This window comes from Lolium rigidum, chromosome 3 (genome assembly GCF_022539505.1).
Source record: "Lolium rigidum isolate FL_2022 chromosome 3, APGP_CSIRO_Lrig_0.1, whole genome shotgun sequence".
NCBI lineage: Eukaryota > Viridiplantae > Streptophyta > Magnoliopsida > Poales > Poaceae > Lolium > Lolium rigidum.
In genome coordinates, this window is record NC_061510.1 from 133,807,326 (window position 1) to 133,818,733 (window position 11,408).

Genomic DNA, 11,408 nt, shown 5'->3' on the forward strand with positions numbered 1-11,408 from the left:
TAATATGTGCCTTGCTTGAAGCAAATGAAACTTGTGTCCAGACATGTTGGATATGCATTATGCAAATAAAGGTTTAGGATGTCTTTTAGTTCAGAATGTGAAGGAAATTTTCACCAAAGAGCATCTAAATCCTATGGCACACATTGAGGTAAAATCTGGAAATTTAACTAATCCAAGGTTTCAATTGCATGTTCAGCTGGAGCTAGCAGTGGAGGACTAATTCTTCCACATGAGGTTTCCCAACAAATCCAAGTTGATAGCTTTCAAAGAATTTATGGGCACAACTATAGTGATAAAAGTTATTAATTGGCCGGACCCTAAAAGGTCACGCAATTGAAAGGCTTCACACTGTATGGGTGTTATCACCAGATTTTGGCTAAATCAGGAGGTGGGCCGCGATCAAGATGGGCTTGGAGGATTACACGTGGAGGATCTCTGAAGCGGCCCTGCTCGGTGAAGTTGGGCCAGATTGCCCATGTATCTTTAATTATAGTAGATTGTATCTAGATTAAAAGTTAGAGTTTATCTCGTGCACGGTTTAGTGCACGCCCACATTAGAAAGTCCGCTGGACTATAAATATGTATCTAGGGTTTATGGAATAAACAACCAACGTTCAACCACAAACAAATCTCGGCGCATCGCCAACCCCTTCGTCTCGAGGGTTTCTACCGGTAAGCATCATGCTGCCTAGATCGCATCTTGCGATCTAGGCAGCACAAGCCTGCCCACGTTGTTCATGCGTTGCCCGTATCGAAGCCTTTTTGATGGCGAGCAACGTAGTTATCTTAGACATGTTAGGGTTAGCATTGTTCTTCATATTACATGCTTTCGTAGTGCAACCCTTGCATGTCTAGCCGCCCTTACACCTATCTTAGGTGTAGGGGCGGCACCCCGCTTGATCATAGTTTAGTAGATCTGATCCGTTACGATTGCTCCTTGTTCTACAAGGATTAGTTTAATATCCGCAATAGTTAGGCCTTACAAAGGGGGGAGGATCCAGCGGCGCGTAGGGTGTCGTTCGTTGGCCCTAAGCGAGGATGTTCCGAGGATCAACCTCGTGTTGGTTTTTAGGCCTTGTTTAGGATCGGCTTACGATCACCGTGCGTGGCCGCGAGGCCCAACCTGGAGTAGGACGATCCGATTATGCGGTGAAAACCCTAGATCGTCGTAGATCTCATTAGCTTTACCTTGATCAAGCAGGACCACCATATATTCGGACACCTCGTCTGAATCATGGGTGGATCGGCTCTTTGAGCCGATTCACGGGATAACCCGAGAGCCGATCGAGGCTCGTATTTAACGTTTATGTGTGTGCCCCGCAGGAAACTAAGCGAGGCATCATCCACACCTTCCCGACCGGGTATAGGTCGGTGGCACGCCCTTGTGATAAACATCGGCGCGTGCGACCAGGAGGCTTTGCGGGCCGTCGCTCCGAGGGACTGGGGCCAGCCGCAGCCCTAGTTGTTCCCGGCTCTACCGTGTTGCCCGTCTCTGCCCGCCAGGGGGTTTCTGACGTCAACACATTCTGGCACGCCCGGTGGGACAGCCTTCGTCATCCACAACATCGCCATCTACATCCGAGATGGCGGAAGACACTCCGGTCACGTATGAGGATCTGCCTGATGAGCTCAAGAAAAAACATGACGAAATCAAGGCAGTCCTCGAAGCCGAACTCATCGGCTCTTTCCACGGAACCCGTTCCCAGGGTCAACCGGGACACTTGTTCAGCATCAACATGGTAGAACTTGGGTACCGCCCTGGTAAGGGTAGTGATGAGGGCAGCTGCTCTCATAGCAAGAATGAAGAAGGAGCCGACCCACGCAACCGACTCCGACACTACCAACAAGTCCTGGTGATGATCAAGATGGAGGCCGATTCTAGCGATCGGACCGTGTTATCCGCGCCACCCGCTCTCCCAGTATTTGGCGTCGACCTCACAGGGGACGGAAAGCTGGGGTATGGGTTCACCTCGGCTGATGAGCTGGAGGAAATCGACATCGGCCATGGAGACAAGCCGCGACCAACTTTTATCGGCAAGAAGTTGGATCCACAGCTCGGGAGCCGGATGATTGCTCGCTGAAAGAATACCCGGATTGCTTCGCATGGGACTATACGAGAGATGCCTGGATTAGACGAAGCATCATCGAACATCGGCTCCCTCTTAAGAAAGGATTCCGGCCGTTCCGAAGCAACGAGCACGTCAGATGAGAGCCGAAATTCTGGAGGAGGTCAAGAAAGAAATCGAGAAGATGTTGGCCGCCGGGTTCATCAGGCCATGCAGGTATGCTGAGTGGATCTCCAGTATCGTGCCTGTAGAGAAGAAGGATGGCCGATGGCGGGTGGCCATTGATTTCAGAGATCTCAACAGAGCCACCCCCAAGGACGAATATCCGATGCCTGTGGCAGAGACATTGATCAATGCAGCTGCTGGCCACAAGGTGTTGAGCTTCATGGATGGCAACGCCGGCTACAATCAGATCTTCATGGCTCCAGAAGACATACACAAGACCGCATTCAGAGTACCAGGGGCGGTAGGTTTGTTTGAATATGTAGTAATGACCTTTGGGTTGAAGAATGCTGGTGCAACGTACCAACGAGCTATGAACTACATTTTTCACGATTTGATCGGTAAGTTGGTGGAAATCTATATCGACGACGTCGTAGTCAAATCTGTTTCCATGGAAGGACACTTGGATGATTTACGGCGCGTCCTAGACCGAACTCGGAAGTTCGGACTGAGAATGAACCCGAAGAAGTGTGCCTTCGGTGTGACGGCTGGTCAGTTCCTAGGTTTCCTGGTTCACGAACGGGGGATCGAAATCGGCCTGAAGAGTCAAGAGGCGGTGCGTACCATGCAGCCGCCCACCACGAAGAAGGAGCTCCAACGTCTCATTGGCAAGATCAATTTTGTCCGACGGTTCATCTCCAATCTGTCGGGACGGATCGAGCCATTTATGGCGCTGGTGAAGACCAAGTCTGACGACGAATTTCACTGGGGCGTAACAGCGACAGGCGTTCGATGAAATTAAAAGGTATCTGACGACGCCGCCTGTGCTAGTTCCGCCCCGGCAAGACAAGCCGTTCTACATCTACCTATCAGTGGCTGACACGTCCATCGCCTCGGTGGTGGTGCAACTCCACGAGGGCGTCGAAAGGGTCGTCTTCTACCTCAGCAGAAGGATGTTGGACGCAGAGACAAGGTATCCTGAGGTCGAGAAATTGTGCCTCTGCTCGTTCTTTACCTGCACCAAGCTGCATCACATCCTTTTGACGGCAGAGATCTTCGTCATATGCAAGTCGGATGTCGTCAAACACATGTTGTCGGCCCTCGTGTCTGAAAGGCCGACTGGGTAAGTGGATGTTTGCGTTGTCAGAATTCGATCTCCGGTACCAGCCTGCGAAAGCAGTCAAAGGGCAAGCATTGGCCGATCTCATAGCTGAGCGAATCAGTACCAATATAGCAGCACTATCCATACGTGCATGGGCTATGTTCTTCGATGGATCGCCTTGCGACGAGGGTTGTGGCATCGGTATTCTGCTCGTGTCGCCTCGGGGGGCAGAGTACTCATTCTCCATCGGATTATCCGCCCGTGCACTAACAATGTGGCGAGTATGAGGCGAGTACGTAAGGGGATGGAATTGCTATTAGAAGCCGGAGCGGAAGCGGTAGAGCTTTTTGGAGACTCCAAGTTGGTGATTAACCAGCTCACGGATAAATACAAGTGCGAAAGTGAATTGCTTTTCCCATACTGGATGGAATGCCGTGAGTTGATGACACGAGTTCGGTACATCAACTTTAATTGGGTCCCAAGAGCCCAAAACACCGAGGCCAACAATCTCGCACGGATGGCGTCAGGCTATATAGATACCCACGAAGGGTCGGAGGTCCGGTGCAATTCCTGGAGCAGGATGATTGGAGAGCCGAAATCCTCAATTACTTAAAGGATTCGGCTCGGGGGGCACCCAAACGGATAAGATACAAAGCCATGAAGTATGTCCTCATAGGAGACGATATGTTCTACAGGACGTTGGAAGGGTTACTACTCAAGTGCCTGGGACCAACTGAGTCTAATCGGCTCTTGCATGAGGTGCATGAAGGCGCCTGTGGAACTCATCAGTCGGCTCACAAAATGAAGTGGCTAATCAGGCGCTCAGGGTTTTATTGGCCCACCATGCTTGAAGACTGCTTCAATTATTACAAGGGGTGCCAAGCATGCCAGATGTTCGGGAAAATTCAGATGGTACCAAGCATCGGCGATGAACCCTATCATCAAGCCTTGGCCGTTCCGAGGGTGGGGCATGGACATGATCGGCAAAATCCATCCGGCGTCGAGTAAAAAACATGAATGGATTTTGGCCATCACGATTACTTCACCAAGTGGGTGGAAGCCGTCCCTATGAAGAAGGTAAAATCAGAAGATGTGATCAAGTTTGTGAAAGAACACGTGATTCATAGGTTCGGGATTCCCCAAACTATCACGACCGATGGGGGTTCGGTCTTTGTTTCTAAAGAATTCAGGAAATTCTGCGATGACATGGGGATTAAACTGATCCGATCATCTCCGTACTATGCTCAGGCTAATGGGCAAGCTGAAGCGTCCAATCAAAGCTTAATCAAGCTGATCAAGAGAAAGATTGACGAGAACCCTAGGGATTGGCACGAGAAGTTATCAGAAGCATTATGGGCCTACCGCATGTCGTGCCATGGAGCTATAAAGACTTCGCCGTACCAGCTTGTCTATGGACGGGAAGCCGTATTACCTTGGGAAATTACGTGCTGGATCAAGACGTGTCACGTTTCGGAATGATCCGACAGCGGAAGAATATGCAGCTTTGATGAGTGACACTATTGAGGACGCGACAGAACTTAGGCTTTGGTCATTGGAGAAGATTAAGGAGAACAAAGCCAGGGTAGCTCGTGCCTACAATAAGAAGGTTAGACCAAAGGAGTTTCAAGTTGGTGATCTGGTATGGGAAGCTGTGTTGCCATTAGGAACCAGAGACAAGGCATATGGCAAGTGGTCTCCTAATTGGCACGGTCCGTACAAAGTCATCCAGGCCTTGAAAGGTAATGCATATATGTTGGAAGAGTTGGACGGACGAAGTTCCCGAGTAGCCGTCAATGGTCAACACCTCAAGAAGTATTTCCCAAGCATGTGGGATGATGGGCAGTAAGGTATGGGGGCCGATTTTGAATCGGCCGATAAAAAAAAATCGAGTACAGCCGGTGCAGCAGTCATCGACTTAAGGATATAAAAGCCGATGCAGGGCCATCGACTCAAGAGGTATACATGGACGTGCAAATCAGGTTAAGGAAGGAGCTAAACTGACCTGCAATTGAAGAGGCTCGGGGGGCAGCTCGCGCTAAAATATCTTTGTTTCGGGGAGCCGATTTCGTTGGAATCGGCTAGTTCCATATTAATCATTTGGAGGCCAAGGGTAGCATTTTTGGCTGGTTCATCACTATTCTCGTCCGAAGCGAGTCAATTCAAGCTGGTTCAGCAACAGTTCCAGGGCCCTTGTAAAGACACCTGCTCACGACTGAACCCGCGGCTTACTGCGAATGACGGTGTTATTATCATCGGGTATACCGGCTAATCTGGGGAGGTGATCGAATTGACCTGTTTCGCAGATTTATCGTGAGAGACCGATGCGTTGCCATCGGTCATTGGACGTTGATTGGGCTAACGGTCGACAAAGTCAGATGAGGAAAAATCAGCTGAATCGGCACACGGGACATCGGCAAAATCAAAAGAAGTTTTCATTGGCAATCAAATTTCTTACAAGAAGAAGCCGATTGTCCAACAAGAGGGAACGGATTACTGCCTACCAGCTCTATGTTAGTAAATCTCTACTCTAAGGGCTGTTGCTGTCTTCGTCGTCACTAAGGTGGCTGTCGCTGTTGCTGTTGTCGGCGAGTTCCTCGTGGCTGCTACTGTGACCTTCAGCAGAGGCCTCTTCCTCGTCATCATCATCGTCCTCGTCTGACCAAGCCCAGCCCCGGATACGCTTTGGTGGTGGTTCGTCGGAGGAGGTGTCATCCTCCTGTTCCTTCTTCAAGTTGGAGGAGGCGTCTTCTTCTTCGTCGTCCTTTTCTGCTTTGGTGGCGGAGGTGAATTTACCCCGGAAGGGAGGGTCGTCGTCGTCGCTCTCCGCCTCCAGTACTCCGTCGACCAGGTACCGGAGGTCATCTTCCCCATCGGTTAGGGGCATGGCCCCATCTGACTAGACAAGGTCTTCACCCTCCGGCACGTAGTCGAAGTCCCACTCCTGCCTGTCCCAACGCTTGGGAGCCCGGTGGTTGTACGTCTCCATCCGGTCATACTCTGGAACTAATTCGCTTGAGGAAAAGGATTGGAGAGAGGTGGAAGAGGAGGAAGAAGATGACATGGCTGGAGAAGAAGAGGGTTTTGGGTGCTGATATCTAGAACAGAAGAAGGGGATGAAGAGAGCTAATCGGTCGGCACGGATAAATAATGAGAGATCTGGTGGGAATTTAATGCTATTGCAGTTTCCGAGGAGGTGATACTAAAGTGGTCAAATTGTGCAGAGAAGCTGAAAAGACAGGGCATCATGATGAAGAATATTGCGGCAGTTCTGCTCTGCAACGACATGACCCTTCGAAGGAAAAACAGAGTGGTTTTGGAATTATCATTGCCAAAACCAGGGGGGCATGTGTTATCACCAGATTTTGGCTAAATCAGGAGGTGGGCCGCGATCAAGATGGGCTTGGAGGATTACACGTGGAGGATCTCTGAAGCGGCCCTGCTCGGTGAAGTTGGGCCAGATTGCCCATGTATCTTTAATTATAGTAGATTGTATCTAGATTAAAAGTTAGAGTTTATCTCGTGCACGGTTTAGTGCACGCCCACATTAGAAAGTCCGCTGGACTATAAATATGTATCTAGGGTTTATGGAATAAACAACCAACGTTCAACCACAAACAAATCTCGGCGCATCGCCAACCCCTTCGTCTCGAGGGTTTCTACCGGTAAGCATCATGCTGCCTAGATCGCATCTTGCGATCTAGGCAGCACAAGCCTGCCCACGTTGTTCATGCGTTGCCCGTACTGAAGCCTTTTTGATGGCGAGCAACGTAGTTATCTTAGACATGTTAGGGTTAGAATTGTTCTTCATATTACATGCTTTCGTAGTGCAACCCTTGCATGTCTAGCCGCCCTTACACCTATCTTAGGTGTAGGGGCGGCACCCCGCTTGATCATAGTTTAGTAGATCTGATCCGTTACGATTGCTCCTTGTTCTACAAGGATTAGTTTAATATCCGCAATAGTTAGGCCTTACAAAGGGGGAGGATCCGGCGGCGGGTAGGGTGTCGTTCGTTGGCCCTAAGCGGGATGTTCCGAGGATCAACCTCGTGTTGGTTTTTAGGCCTTGTTTAGGATCGGCTTACGATCACCGTGCGTGGCCGCGAGGCCCAACCTCGGAGTAGGACGATCCGATTATGCGGTGAAAACCCTAGATCGTCGTAGATCTCATTAGCTTTACCTTGATCAAGCAGGACCACCATATATTCGGACACCTCGTCCGAATCATGGGTGGATCGACTCTTTGAGCCGATTCACGGGATAACCCGAGAGCCGATCGAGGCTCGTATTTAACGTTTATGTGTGTGCCCTGCAGGAAACTAAGCGAGGCATCATCCACACCTTCCCGACGAGGTATAGGTCGGGTGGCACGCCCTTGTGATAAACATCGGCGCGTGCGACCAGGAGGCTTTGCGGGCCGTCGCTCTGAGGGACTGGGGCCAGCCGCAGCCCTAGTTGTTCCCGGCTCTACCGTGTTGCCCGTCTCTGCCCGCCAGGGGGTTTCTGACGTCAACAATGGGCTAGTGCTGTGGAGGTGCTGGATTCTTAAAGCTATTTCTTTGGTATGTGTGAAGTAGGATCAACTCTTGGTCTAGTGTTGGAAATTTACATGGACAATATTGCGCATGAGGAAATCAGATTCAAGCATGATGTCAAGAGATATCAAGAAAATACATGCAGTTACAGAGATCACTACCAAAGATTTGTTCTTCTATGAGATTGGCTTCAAACTAAAATCTGTAGTGGAACACGGATGTTCAATAGCAACAAAAAATGGCAAATGAGGAGATGTTGGATGGAAATGCAAGAGAGGATGCTACACAAGAAGATAGAAAAAATAAGGAAGCTAGAGAAGAGAATGGGAACAAAGAGACTATAAATGTGGACGGTTTGTCTTTGTTGAAATATAAAAATATGCTAAAGGAGAAAAGAAAAAATGTGATGGTGGAAAATTCACTATTGAAAGATAAAGCTCAAGAGATGGTGACACAGAGTGTGTTGAAGAATGAGCTAACAATGCAGAAACTTCATCGAATGGAGGAAGAGAATGCTAGACAAGCTGCAAAATTGGCTTTGTTGGAGAAAAAGAATCATTGAAATGAAGTCTGGAAAATAAAAGATTGGAGCCAGAGGTACGGAAGCAAAATGAACTACTTCAGAAAACCCTACAGAAAGTAATTTACATAGGGGAACTAGTAGAAGTAGCAGATGATGAGAAGGAAGAACAGATTTACGTTATAGAAGATGATAAGTATAACTGTAAAAGGAGGAAGATGGGAAGGAGTATGAATACAAAGAGCTGCTTGACTATACTACTAGTCAGGAATAAGTGAAGTCTTTCCATCCAAAAATTAATAAAGCATGCAAGTGGTAAAGAGCCACCAGACGTGTAGACACCTAGGGAGCGGAGGAATATTCAAGAAGATGTGGTTGCCTATAGGACAGAGGAGACTGGGAAGAGATAGCTAAAGAGAGAGTGGCAGCTAAAGATAATTATGGTACAAACCATGACACTCATGATGATAATAACTCTGATTATGATATTAGTTCTCCCATCATTTTACATAAATCTAATATTTTGTTGCGTGATATAGCAAGCAAATTTAGGATTGATTTCAGACATTCTCTAGACATGATAGACACCAATTAGATATTATGAGAAAATTAGTGAAAGCTAAATATGATGTTCTTATGCAATGAATGAAAGAGAATCTAGACATGATAGAAACCAACTTAGATATTATGAGAAAATTAGAGAAAGCTAGATATGATGTTCTTATGCAATAAATGAAGGAGAATCCTGTCTTTACTGAACCATGCTCCCATGTACTTTTCTGAATGTCAATTTCAAGATTTTTACTAAGGTGGGCACAAATAGAGTGACTACTTTGGCGCATAAAGTAATTAGACCAACGTATTCTGCGTTTATTTCAGGGAGAAATATTTTAGAGGGTGTTGTTGTGCTCCAGGAAACTATCCATGAACTTCATAGGAAAAAAATGGATGGGGTTATTTTTAAGATAGATTTTGAGAAGTCTTACGATAAGGTGAATTGGGCGTTTTTACAACAAGCATTGCATATGAAAGGTTTCGTACCTATGTGGTGTGATTGGGTGACAATGTTTGTTCAAGGGGCGAAGTGTCGGTATCGGATTGAATGATGATATAGGTCATTATTTCCAAACTCTAAAAGGTCTTCGACAGGGCGATCCTCTCTCGCCCATGTTATTTAATATTGTTGCGGATATGCTGGCTGTTCTCATTGCAAGGGCAAAAGAGAATGGACAGGTTGGGGGGTTGATAAATCACCGTGTAGAAGGTGGGGTATCAATTCTTGAATACGTCGATGACACGATCCTTTTTATAGAGCATGATGTAGAGAAATCTGTCAATATGAAGCGTATTCTATGTTTATTTGAGCAACTCTCAAGTTTAAAAATCAACTTTCATGAGAGTGAGATCTTCTGCTTCAGTAAAGCTAATGAGATAGAGGATTATTGTAGACAAATCTTTGGGTGTGAGGTTGGCTCTCTGCCCTTTAACTATTTGGGAATTCCTATTCACTACAGAAAACTTTTAAACAAAGAATGAAAACTGGTTGAGGATCATTTCGACAAAAAATTGGGTTGTTGGTTGGGAAAGATACTCTCATATGGAGTTCGTCTTGTCTTAATAAATTCTGTTTTGTCGAGCCTACCTATGTTTCTCTTATCTTTCTTTGAAATACCCAAAGGGGCACGAAAAAGACTGGACTTTTTAGGTCGTGTTTCTTTTGGCAAAGTGACCAAATAAAAAAAGTAGTATATGTTGACAAAATGGAATATCATTTGTAGACCAAAGGAGCAAGGGGGTTTAGGGATTAAGGCTTTAGATATTAAAAATAAGTGATTGTTAAGCAAATGGTTTTTTAAGTTACTTAATGAACGAGGTATGTGGCAGTAGTTGTTGCATAACAAATATCTTAGAACTAACACCCTTTTCCAAGTTCAAGCTAAACCCACTGATTCACCCATCTGGAAGAGTATTCTAAGTGTGAAAGATGAGTTCTTTCAACTGGGATCTTTTAGTGTTGGCAATGGACTTACTACACGATTTCGAGAGGACCCTTGGCTTGGGAACTCTCCTTTATCTTCATGAGTGGACACACTTGGTTTTCAAAAAAAAAATTGTGGAAATTAAAAGTAGCACTGAAAATTAAAATATCCTTGTGGTTTTTTAACAGAAAAGTTCTAATTACTAAGGACAATTTTGCAAAACGGAAGTGGACTAGGTGCACTAAATGTGTGTTCTGTGATTTTAGGGAGTGTAGAACATCTTTTTATTAGTTGTCATTTTGCAAGTTTGTGTTGGAGGGTGATCTACTTTACGTTTAATATACCTGCTCCAACAAATATTAAAAACCTCTTTGGGAAGTGGCTGAATGGTGTTGACAAAGTTGTTAAAGTGCGGATTCGTGTAGGAGTCTGTGTGTTACTTTAGGCAATATGGAATTGTCGTAACGATGTTGTTTTTAACGGTGCATGTCCTTCTATATTTTTGCAGGCTGTCCATCGAACTACTTACTGGATAAATATGTGGTCTTACCTACTCTAGGAGGACCAGCAGGGACATATGGATTCTGGGTGCACTCGCTTGATGGCGGTCATTCAAGCTATCTTCGACCAGGGTGGCTGGCAGCATATTAATAGACTACAAGATGTTTAGGCCGACCATGTTTTCCCTGTTTAGATGGTTGATTCTTGTCGCAACTTTAGCCGATCTATGATCGTTTGATCGTTTTGTATTCATAACTATATACTATTTGCTTGATTTGATGCAATCCTTTGGATGCCGAGGCCGGGGTCATACCCCCATTTCTAAAAAAAAAATGTACATATTGAAATATGAGATGCATATTTTGAAGAGTCATGTTCTGGTAATGATAATTCTGATCTAGATAGAGAGGAAGAATTCTTTGAAAAGCTTAAGGAGGTTTTCTTTGCGAAGAAGAGTTGGAACAATAAATAACCAAAAATGAGTTGTGGAAAAATTATTGTTTCTAGAAAATGAAGACAAGTAAGTGAAGTGTCTTGATTTGTGCT